General features: G+C 33.7%; 1 protein-coding gene across 4 annotated transcripts in view; it reads left to right on the top strand.

The window, feature by feature from the left end:
- The window catches only part of LOC106881175 (unconventional myosin-XV), a 324,434-nt gene that overhangs the window by 238,972 nt on the left and 75,862 nt on the right, over positions 1–9,600 (top strand). The gene's annotated exons all lie outside the window — the stretch shown is intronic.

The raw sequence follows: 9,600 nt of genomic DNA, 5'->3' as shown, positions 1-9,600 counted from the left end.
ATATATGAAGATCTTGCAGCTTCAATAAAAGCATATTACTCTACCTTCAGTATTTGAGTACTTGTTCTGCATTTGTATGCTTACTTGTGTGTAAATACACACACACACACACACACACACACAAGGTTGTGCTGAAAAGTTCCTAGCTTTTGGTAAAAGAAATTGGGGGAGGGTTAGTTAATTATAATTTTAACATATTTGTTTCTCAGATTCACACACTTCTCACAGCAGCCCTTCAGTTTTTCTAAACCCATTAAAAGAACTCAGAAGATTGAACATCCAACCAGGCCCTCACACAATACTCTTAAAGCCATAGATATATATAAAGTCCTAGGGGTGGGGTAGAAAGATAGGGTATTTCCCAAGCTTTAGGTTATCTACACTGTCGGATTCTGGACTTATATCAAAATCCTTCAACTTTGATGCAGTTGTGAGGAAGTGTCTCTCTAATGTTTAAAACACAAATGTTACATAAATTGTCACTTGGATCTTTAGGTGATGTCTGATGTTCTAGGCTTTTCTGTCACTTCACTAAGATATAATATAAACAGGTATAGATATAATATAAACAGGTGTAGATATAATATAAACAGGTGTAGTGTAACACATTTTCTAATAAGATTTAATACTGGTTAGAAAACACATTTTCTAATAAGATTTAATACTGGTCAGAATGTTGCACTCATGACTGTGGGTTCAATTCCTGGACAAGGAAATATGTTTTGTTCTTGAGCAAAATACTTCATTTTTTGTTGCTTCAGTCTACTCAGCTGTAAATGGTTAACCCTGCATCCGACTAGCCTTCTGGTCAAGGGGAATGTTGGCCTGCTCACCTAGCCAGTAGAGTGAAATCATTTGAAAGTTAAAACGATGTAAAGTGCACTGTGACTGGCAATGAATAACAATATCTGATAGTCTGGCTGATCATGTGATCAGGTGATTTTAAATTACAAAATCTAAAACCTCTTGAAAAATCCTCAAATAATCTCCAAAATTTATTTAGTGAGAGAAGCACAACAAATGGAAAATCCCTGGAAAATTAAATAAAACAGGATATTGGAGACAAACTTAAAATGCGTAAAAAGTGAAAGTCATATGTGACTATTTTACGTAGTTTACAAATTGAAGTGAAAGTGGTGTTATTTGCTGGATTTGTCACTTCACTGAGTAAAGTGTTTCTATAGTGAAACTGTTCTTATATGTGCAAAACCAAACTAGCACCAAATTTGAATACCAACTACATTCATGATGTGTGTGTGTAAGAGCTGCATAATAAAATATAAACAGATAAAGTAATTTGACTTACATCCCATGCCTAAACTGTCTTTATATATATTATCATATGTACAAATATACAATCATTCTTAATTTTGTATTTGGTTTACAAGATTCTTGTACAAAATCATGCATTGAAATGATTTTGTTGTTTCTGAGGAGGGCCATTGTGCCAATAATAAACATGCACTGATTTTATTTCACTTTTTTTTTAATTATTACTAGTCAACTAAGGTTTGTGAGCTGGAAGAATCATTTGCACACAAGACAAAATGCCTAGTAGCATTTCATTCATATTTTCATTCAGAATTCAAATTCTACCAATGCCAACTTTGCCTTTTGTCCCTTTGGGGTCAATAAAATGAGTACCTGTTGAGCACTGGGATCAATATAACTGGCTTGCCCTCTCCCCAACAAAATTCTAGTAAGATTATATAATTCATGATAGTCCTTTAACATTTCTCCTGATAATATATATATATGTTTATATACAGTAACGCCTTGATATGAATTAACTTGTTCCTTGGAGACCGCCTGTAAAGCGAAAACTCATAAAGTAGAACAATAATTTTCCATAGTGGCAATGTTATGAATCGTAATTCATTTCCAGAAAAAATATTTTACCTATAAAATTTATAATACTTGTAAATAAATGGCAATAAAACAACAGTAGAATGTAAAGAATATTTTATGTAATGTAAAAAGAATGTCAAGATCATTTATAATAAAAAATATTATTATAATCGTTTTCTGAATCACTTTCACTCGCACTAGACTCACCCACACCATCACTTTTAGACACGATCACTAAATCACAAGCTCTTGTAGACAGACTCGAAGATTTCTTTTTAAAAAAATAAGTCTAAATGTATTTGCTTAGAAGAAGCTTTTTTTTTTTTCGCTCTCTATAAATTTCTCAGTAACACACAGAAGGATTTGTTCTAATTATAGAAATTTCACACTTCATTCAAAATTTGGATCCTGTGCTTGAAACATTTCAGTTCACCTTACTGCAAAATAAGACTCTTAAACTCTTAAAAATAAGCTGCAAAATAAAACTCTTAAACCCAGAGTCTCATAAAGCAAGTCTTCATAAAATGCAGTATTACTGTATCTGTGTATATATATATATCATCATCATCATTATCATTTAATGTCCGCTTTCCATGCTAGCATGGGTTGGACGATTTGACTGAGGACTGGTGAACCAGATGGCTACACCAGGCTCCAATCTGATTTGGCAGAGTTTCTACAGCTGAATGCCCTTCCTAACGCCAACCACTCCAAGAGTGTAGTGGGTGCTTTTATACTACCCCTCTGGTTAGGCAACCAGGCCAATATCCACCTGATTGGAACACCTGTCTCTCAAAAGGTTACTCATTTACAGATGAGTTGACTGGAGCAATGTAAAATGAGGTGTTTTGTTCAAGAACACAACATACCACTCTTGAAACTGATCCCTGGAAGCATGTGGTTGAGAAGCAAGCTTCTTACCACACAGCTACACCTACACCTCTATCTATGTATTTATCTATCTATGTATCGTTTTATCTGTATCTATATACATACATATATATATATATAACACCTAGTAAAAATGGTGCATTGAACATGACATCACATGATTACAAAGTGAATTTTTTAACCATGTGACCATACTTGCATATATTCATGTCTGTACAATAGTTACTTGTTCAACATTAGCAATGCACCATTTTTACTAGGTGTTATATATATATATATGTATGTATATAAATACAGATAAAAAGATACATAGATAGATAAATACATAGATAGAGGTGTAGGTGTAGCTGTGTGGTAAGAAGCTTGCTGGGTGACACCTTGGAAAAGTATCTTCTACCATAGCTTTGGCTCAACCTAAGTATTGTGAGAAAAACTGGCTTCGCTAACACTGTGTTAAGGCTCATTTTATAGGCTGTTCTCAGGTGATAAAATTAATTCGCCACCTGAACCTTGAGTGCCTTCAGTGGAATCCACTTTGGAGCAAGTTTTCAGAATCGGACCATGATAAGTGATATGTGATATCTTAAAGTGCTGCTTCCAACTGAAGCAAACAGGCTGCGTTTTTCTTCTTCCTCCCCTATCTCACCAAACTGGGAGACCACACGTAAAGGTCATGTGTTCACCTAACACAGGGCTGTCTTGGTTTAGTAGCAAGAGAAATAATCTCAAAATGTGAGTATCAAGTATGTCTGCTACTAATAAGAGCATTGTATCACATTATCAGAGATCTTTTTGCTTTATGGGTCAGTTTAAAAAGGTTTAAATGTGTCTCAAAATGGGAGGGAGTTTCTGGCATTTTATATTGTTTTTTTATTGCTTAATTTGATGAAAGGAGGCTTCTGTCACTCTTTTCAAGATCTTCATGACTAGTTTAAGGAAGGAAGTTATCTGCAGACTTGGGACATGGCACAAAAGTTTTCAATGGAGTGGATTCACTCATGAAACTCAAGGGCCTAGTGAAGATGTTAAACCAGATAATAGATTAAATTCTTTCTCTCCAAATAAAGGTGTTGTCTTATTTATTGCAGTATGCAAATTTAGAGAATATATTTATTTATTTGTCTATAAAGGTGGCTTAGTTGTCATTTGCTGGTGTCTGTTTCAAACGGAGGGTAACTGTGTTGAGGTTATTGAGGACTGAACATGTCATTGAGGAATCTTTTTTATTCTAAGTAGATGAGGTAGGGGGATATCACATTTTTCACTTTTGAATATATGGACCAATAGGGGTTGACCTATGCATGTTGATAAGTTAAATAGACTACAGACTTGTAGAGCTCTAGTCTGTGTGTGTGTGTGTGTGTGTGTGTGTGTGTAAATATATGCACTGTCATCTTATCATGCAGTCACTGACTGAATGGACCTCACAGTGTCTTGTCACAGTCGTTTGACTTGTGGCATGCACAGCATGGAATGTCTTATCTATCTATGCAAAGTATGATATTGTTCAAATAGTTTACATACACACTCACACAGAAAGATATTCATATATACACCTAGGTATAAAATAAACACAATTATATATCCGGGTATATAATCCTGTTTGTTTCATCTATGACTGACATATGTAATAAATTTTTTATACTGTCTGCCTTTTGCCTTTTCTGTTATCTTTTACTTGTTTCAGCCATTGGACTGTGAGGTCAATTTGTTTGACTAAATTCTTCGAGGTGGTAATCCCCAGCATAGTCAGACAATTACTTATTCTGTCGGTTTCACTTATCAAACTGCTAAGTTACAGAGTTTTAAACAAATCAATACTAGTTGTCAGGCAGTAGAGGGATGAACAAACACAAAGACATGCACATACATACACGCACACATAAGCCATGGGATTCCACAGTTTCCATCAACCAAATTCATTCACAATCCGTTGGTTGGTCCAGAGCTATAATACAAGACACTTGCCCCAGGTATCATGCAGAGAGATTGAAACCGTGTCATTAGCAAAGTAAGCTTCTTAACCACACAGTCATACCTGTACCTTCATAATATAAGATCTGATGGGTATCCAGCTGTTATTTCTAGAAGGTCTTGAAATCATTTAGAAGTCAGTTCATCATAATTGAAGTGAACCACCTTTGTAGAGGATGTCACCTGCTTACCAACTTAGTCTGAGGTGGGCTTTATAAAGACTAAATTTCTCCTGTGGCTGCATTACATAATCATTGCAAGTGGTTTCAAACGTCCATATAAAACTCTGTTGGATCCCAGTTACTGTCAGTCATTCCATCTATTATGGAATGCCAATAGTGCAATGATAGACACAGCAGAAAGGAATGCCATGTTTAATAAACACATTAAGATATGGAATTCATGACATCAGCATTTTTTTAACTGTAATATATTAAACATAAATGTTGACATATGATAGATAGGTAAATAGATCATCACCATCATCATCATCATCATCCTTTTCACATTTGGCTTTTCTATAAATGGCATGGTTTGAAGTGATATTTTGTTAAGCCAGCTGGATGCCTTTCCAGTCACCAACTCTTACTCAGTTCCAAGTAAAGTAACTTATCCCCTTAGTTCTTCACATGAAAAAAATACTGACCAGCCAGTATGTTTTATGGCATGTATATACAATAACATTTAATATACTGCCTAAGTAGTAACATTGTTTTATGCAAAAGCATATAAAACATCATCAAGACACAAATGAGAAGGCATTCATATATATATACACTATGTTATACTGAATTTGTTTACAGGATGATGTGTGATATCATATATCTTTCTATCTTGGATGGAGCTGGACTCTGCCTGGGCTGAAATGCAGCATCCCTTACAGTATGTTATGACTGTGAAATGAGACTACTGGGCACAGCTGTTTGGACATTGGCAGTTTGCCACAGCTGCCTGAACATTAAACTTGTTTTAATGACTGTTTATGTCATCTGTGTTTAATAAATAATTTGTAATGTCCCTCTCTTGCATTATCTCTGTCTTTCTCTCATTCTTTCTATTTACATGTGTATATTTCTGTTTTAATGTGTGTGTGTGTGTGTGTGTGTGTGTGTGTGTGTGCGTATGTATATATATATATATATATATATAAAGTATATGCATATTATATAAATATATATAAAATACATATATGTGTGTGTGTGTATATATATACATACACACACATATATATAGTAATGCAATGAAAAGAAGAAGACAAAGAAAGTTTATTCACACAGCTTTCATAATAAGCTACAAATATTTCCATACCATCCCTTTTTGCAGCACCAGTTTACGTTAAAATTCTAAAAGAAAATTGACATAATATTTGCAGTTTTAGGTATTGGAGAGGCACTTCCTCAGACTTGCACCAAAGGCGTGCTATTACACCATGCGTCTATCAGAACTTGTTGTTAGGAAAGTACCGGGAGGAAATAAAGGTGAAAAAATTAAAAGTGTATATGCAGGGATGAGTTTGTGGGGAAGATATTATGTGGTGGTGAGGAATAAGAGGGTGGATACATATAATGATAGGAGGGAGGGAGGGAGGGAAAGAGGGGGGGAAGCGAATAGAAGAAGGTGAAAGAGAAGAATCAGAAGGAAAGGAGGAAGAAGAAGAAGATAAAGGAAAGGGGGATAGGGAGAAGTATATATATATATATATATATACATACACACACACACACACCACACATATATATTATGGGTGTGGTGATGATGAATAAGTGGCTATAATTCAAGTGCATATGTCTTGTTTGTAGTCACCCCACTCTGGTAACGTAATTCATTGTATTTGTTGGATCCAAACATGCCCTGTTCATTGGGCTTTTTTTAACACTGTCATATACACACACACAGACACATACACACACACATACATTAATAGGGTGTGTACATGCTACATAATTTTTACACCCTTATTAATATTGTATTAGTGTGTAAATGTACTAACACACACATGAGTGTGTCTGTATGAAATATGGATATTCAACTTAAATAGGAATATTTAACTTTATATATCATATATATATATATATATATATATATATATATATATATATATATATATGTATGTATGTATATAAAAATAAATGTATATTTTATAGATATGAAAAGAAACACATGCACACACACATACACATGCATGCATGCACACATGTATATAATGACTAAATTTATCATATCTGTTGAAGTTGTTGTTTGTTGTTTAGCCACAGGTCAGCTGTAATCAAGTAGATTCATTCCTTTTCAATGGTAATCCAATGTTTTCTTATCTTGTATTGAATTTTACCTGAATAAAAGACGTTTAACATTATTGAATCACTGAAGGTGTTCTATTTCTCAGATTCTAAGTGTGATTTCAGGATGGTTTGGTTCCTCTTATTTTTCTAGGAGGTTGTTCAAAAACTTAGTTTGTCTTCATTCACTAATTACTTTCATATATTATACAGGGTGTCCACAAGGTCTGGGTACATGAAGTAAATAAAATCATAACATAAACAATTAAATATAAGAAATAATAATTTCTTAGAGTATGTGTTAATCCTCATGTACCCAAAACAGAGTAATCGATTAGACCTGAAGACTGTATCTAAATTGCTCTGGCATCAAAATGCCCCAATTTTGACATAATTGTAACAAAAATGAAACGTCATTTCTCCAAAACCTGAAGTGAAAAAGTTTCTAGAAAATTCCTTTTGTTTCATAATGAGGATATTAGATTCTTTGAATTCAAAAAGTTTATTGAATCTATTTCTATGGCGAATACAATTATAAATATAAAAAGTATAAAGCAAATGCGATAAAATAATTTATGATTTTCTTCCTTTCAAAACAAGAGGGGTAATTGCGGCATAAATAAATATATTTAGGGGTAATTGGTTACAAAAGCTCCCCAACCCCTACTTTAGATTGCGACCATGCTGGGGCACCACCTTGGAGAATTTTTAGTTGAATGAATTGACCCCAGTATTTTTTTGTGTTTTAAACTTGGTACTCATTCTATCAATCTCTTTTGCCGAACTGCCAAGTTACAGAGATGTGAACACACCAACACTGGTTGTCAAGGCTTTATTTGGCCCAGGACCATAGTAGAAGATATTTGGACAAGGCACTATGCAGTGGGAGTAAACCTGGAACCATGTGGTTGGGAAGCAAACTTTTTACCACACCTTTGCCTATGCTATATATACGTTTGTATATATATATATATATATATATATCAAACTTCCATATGGGAGAAATTTACAACCTTCTACATCAATAAACTATAATATTATTGTTCCTGAAAGTTGCTTTTTATACCTTCTGTGAACTGCACAAATCTTACTAACTTCCTACACATTGATCCTTGGATCTTACCTTTACATAATATATATATATATATATATATATATATATATATATTAGGATGTGGTGATTGTGAAGTGGTGGCTATAATTCAATTGTATATGCCTTGTTAGTAGTCACCCCACCCTGTTGACGTAATGCTTTGTATTTGTTGGGTCCAAGCCCTGTTCATTGGTTTTTATTTTAAAACTTCCCCCCCCCCCATACACACATGCGCATTATTAGGGTGTATACATACTGCATACTTTTTTTACACCCTTATTAGTATTAGTGCATAAATGTACTAACACGCACACACGAGTGTGTATGTGTGTAAAATATGAATATTTAACTTCATTCCACTCCTGTTTCTGGGAACTGTTCGCCACAGACACACACACACACACATATATATATAACATTATTTAATTCCTATTCATAGGAACAGTATTCATTATACATACACGCTCACTCACACTCACAGTTTTGAAGTTTTTGTGACTACCATCTCTATTCACCTTGATCTTATTTTATGACCAAAACATAAGTATACGGCTACATCTATACATATACACTCCCACCTACACCACCCTCACCACCACCACCATACTACTTCACAGTACCCACCTCAACCACCACCACCACTGTCATAGTGCGCTCTTTCTCTCTCTCTCACTGTCATTTAGTGCAATCTTAACACCCCACCAAGTTCCTTTCATGCAGAATGCTGTCAAAAGAAATACAACATAGACACACCAGCTATAAATTGGATATCACCAAACCACTTAGGATAGTGATGATACTAACAGCTATTTGATTTATTGTCTTCTTTTCATGTTTATTAAGATCTGCTTTTACACCTGACAAAATAGTTTGTCTGTGACATAGACTCTATGGTCATCAATATAAAAAAGATGTCTGTTATATTATACTTTAGTATTGCTATTAGGTTCTTCTTGCAGAAGGTGCCCTTGGAAACTTTCTGTCATTATTTTAAACTAGTTAAATCATTTAGTTTCGGTTTTTAATCAATTTTAATCTTAGAGTTCTCTCCCCTGTTTTTAGTGATAAGAATTATCGTTATTGCTAATGGTTTTTCTTTTCCTAACAAATGTGGTCTTAATTGATTAAAACTGTTTATTTGATTCCATTAAGTATGTTAGCTTGTGCTTAACTATATATTATTCATACAGAAGGCATCACTGGGAATTTTTCCCAATACTACTATATAGACATGAGTGCATTCGTTTTTGCATTTTTCCTTCTTTTCTCTTGGACTTTACTCTTTCTGCCAAAGAGCTATGCTCAAAACATTAACAACTCTCTCCTTTCACTGAGCATCAAATATATATATTTCTTATGTACATTCGTATTTTTCTTTTTTCTCCTGTTTTTTAACTGTTTGGTCTTTGAATTCACTACATATATATATATATATATATATTTATATATATATATTTATATATATATATTTATATATATATTTATATATATATATATTTATATATATATATATATATA

The sequence above is a fragment of the Octopus bimaculoides genome, chromosome 17 (assembly GCF_001194135.2).
Source record: "Octopus bimaculoides isolate UCB-OBI-ISO-001 chromosome 17, ASM119413v2, whole genome shotgun sequence".
NCBI lineage: Eukaryota > Metazoa > Mollusca > Cephalopoda > Octopoda > Octopodidae > Octopus > Octopus bimaculoides.
The sequence above is the reverse complement of the archived record's forward strand: the minus strand, read 5'-3'. Positions and strand labels throughout refer to the sequence as shown.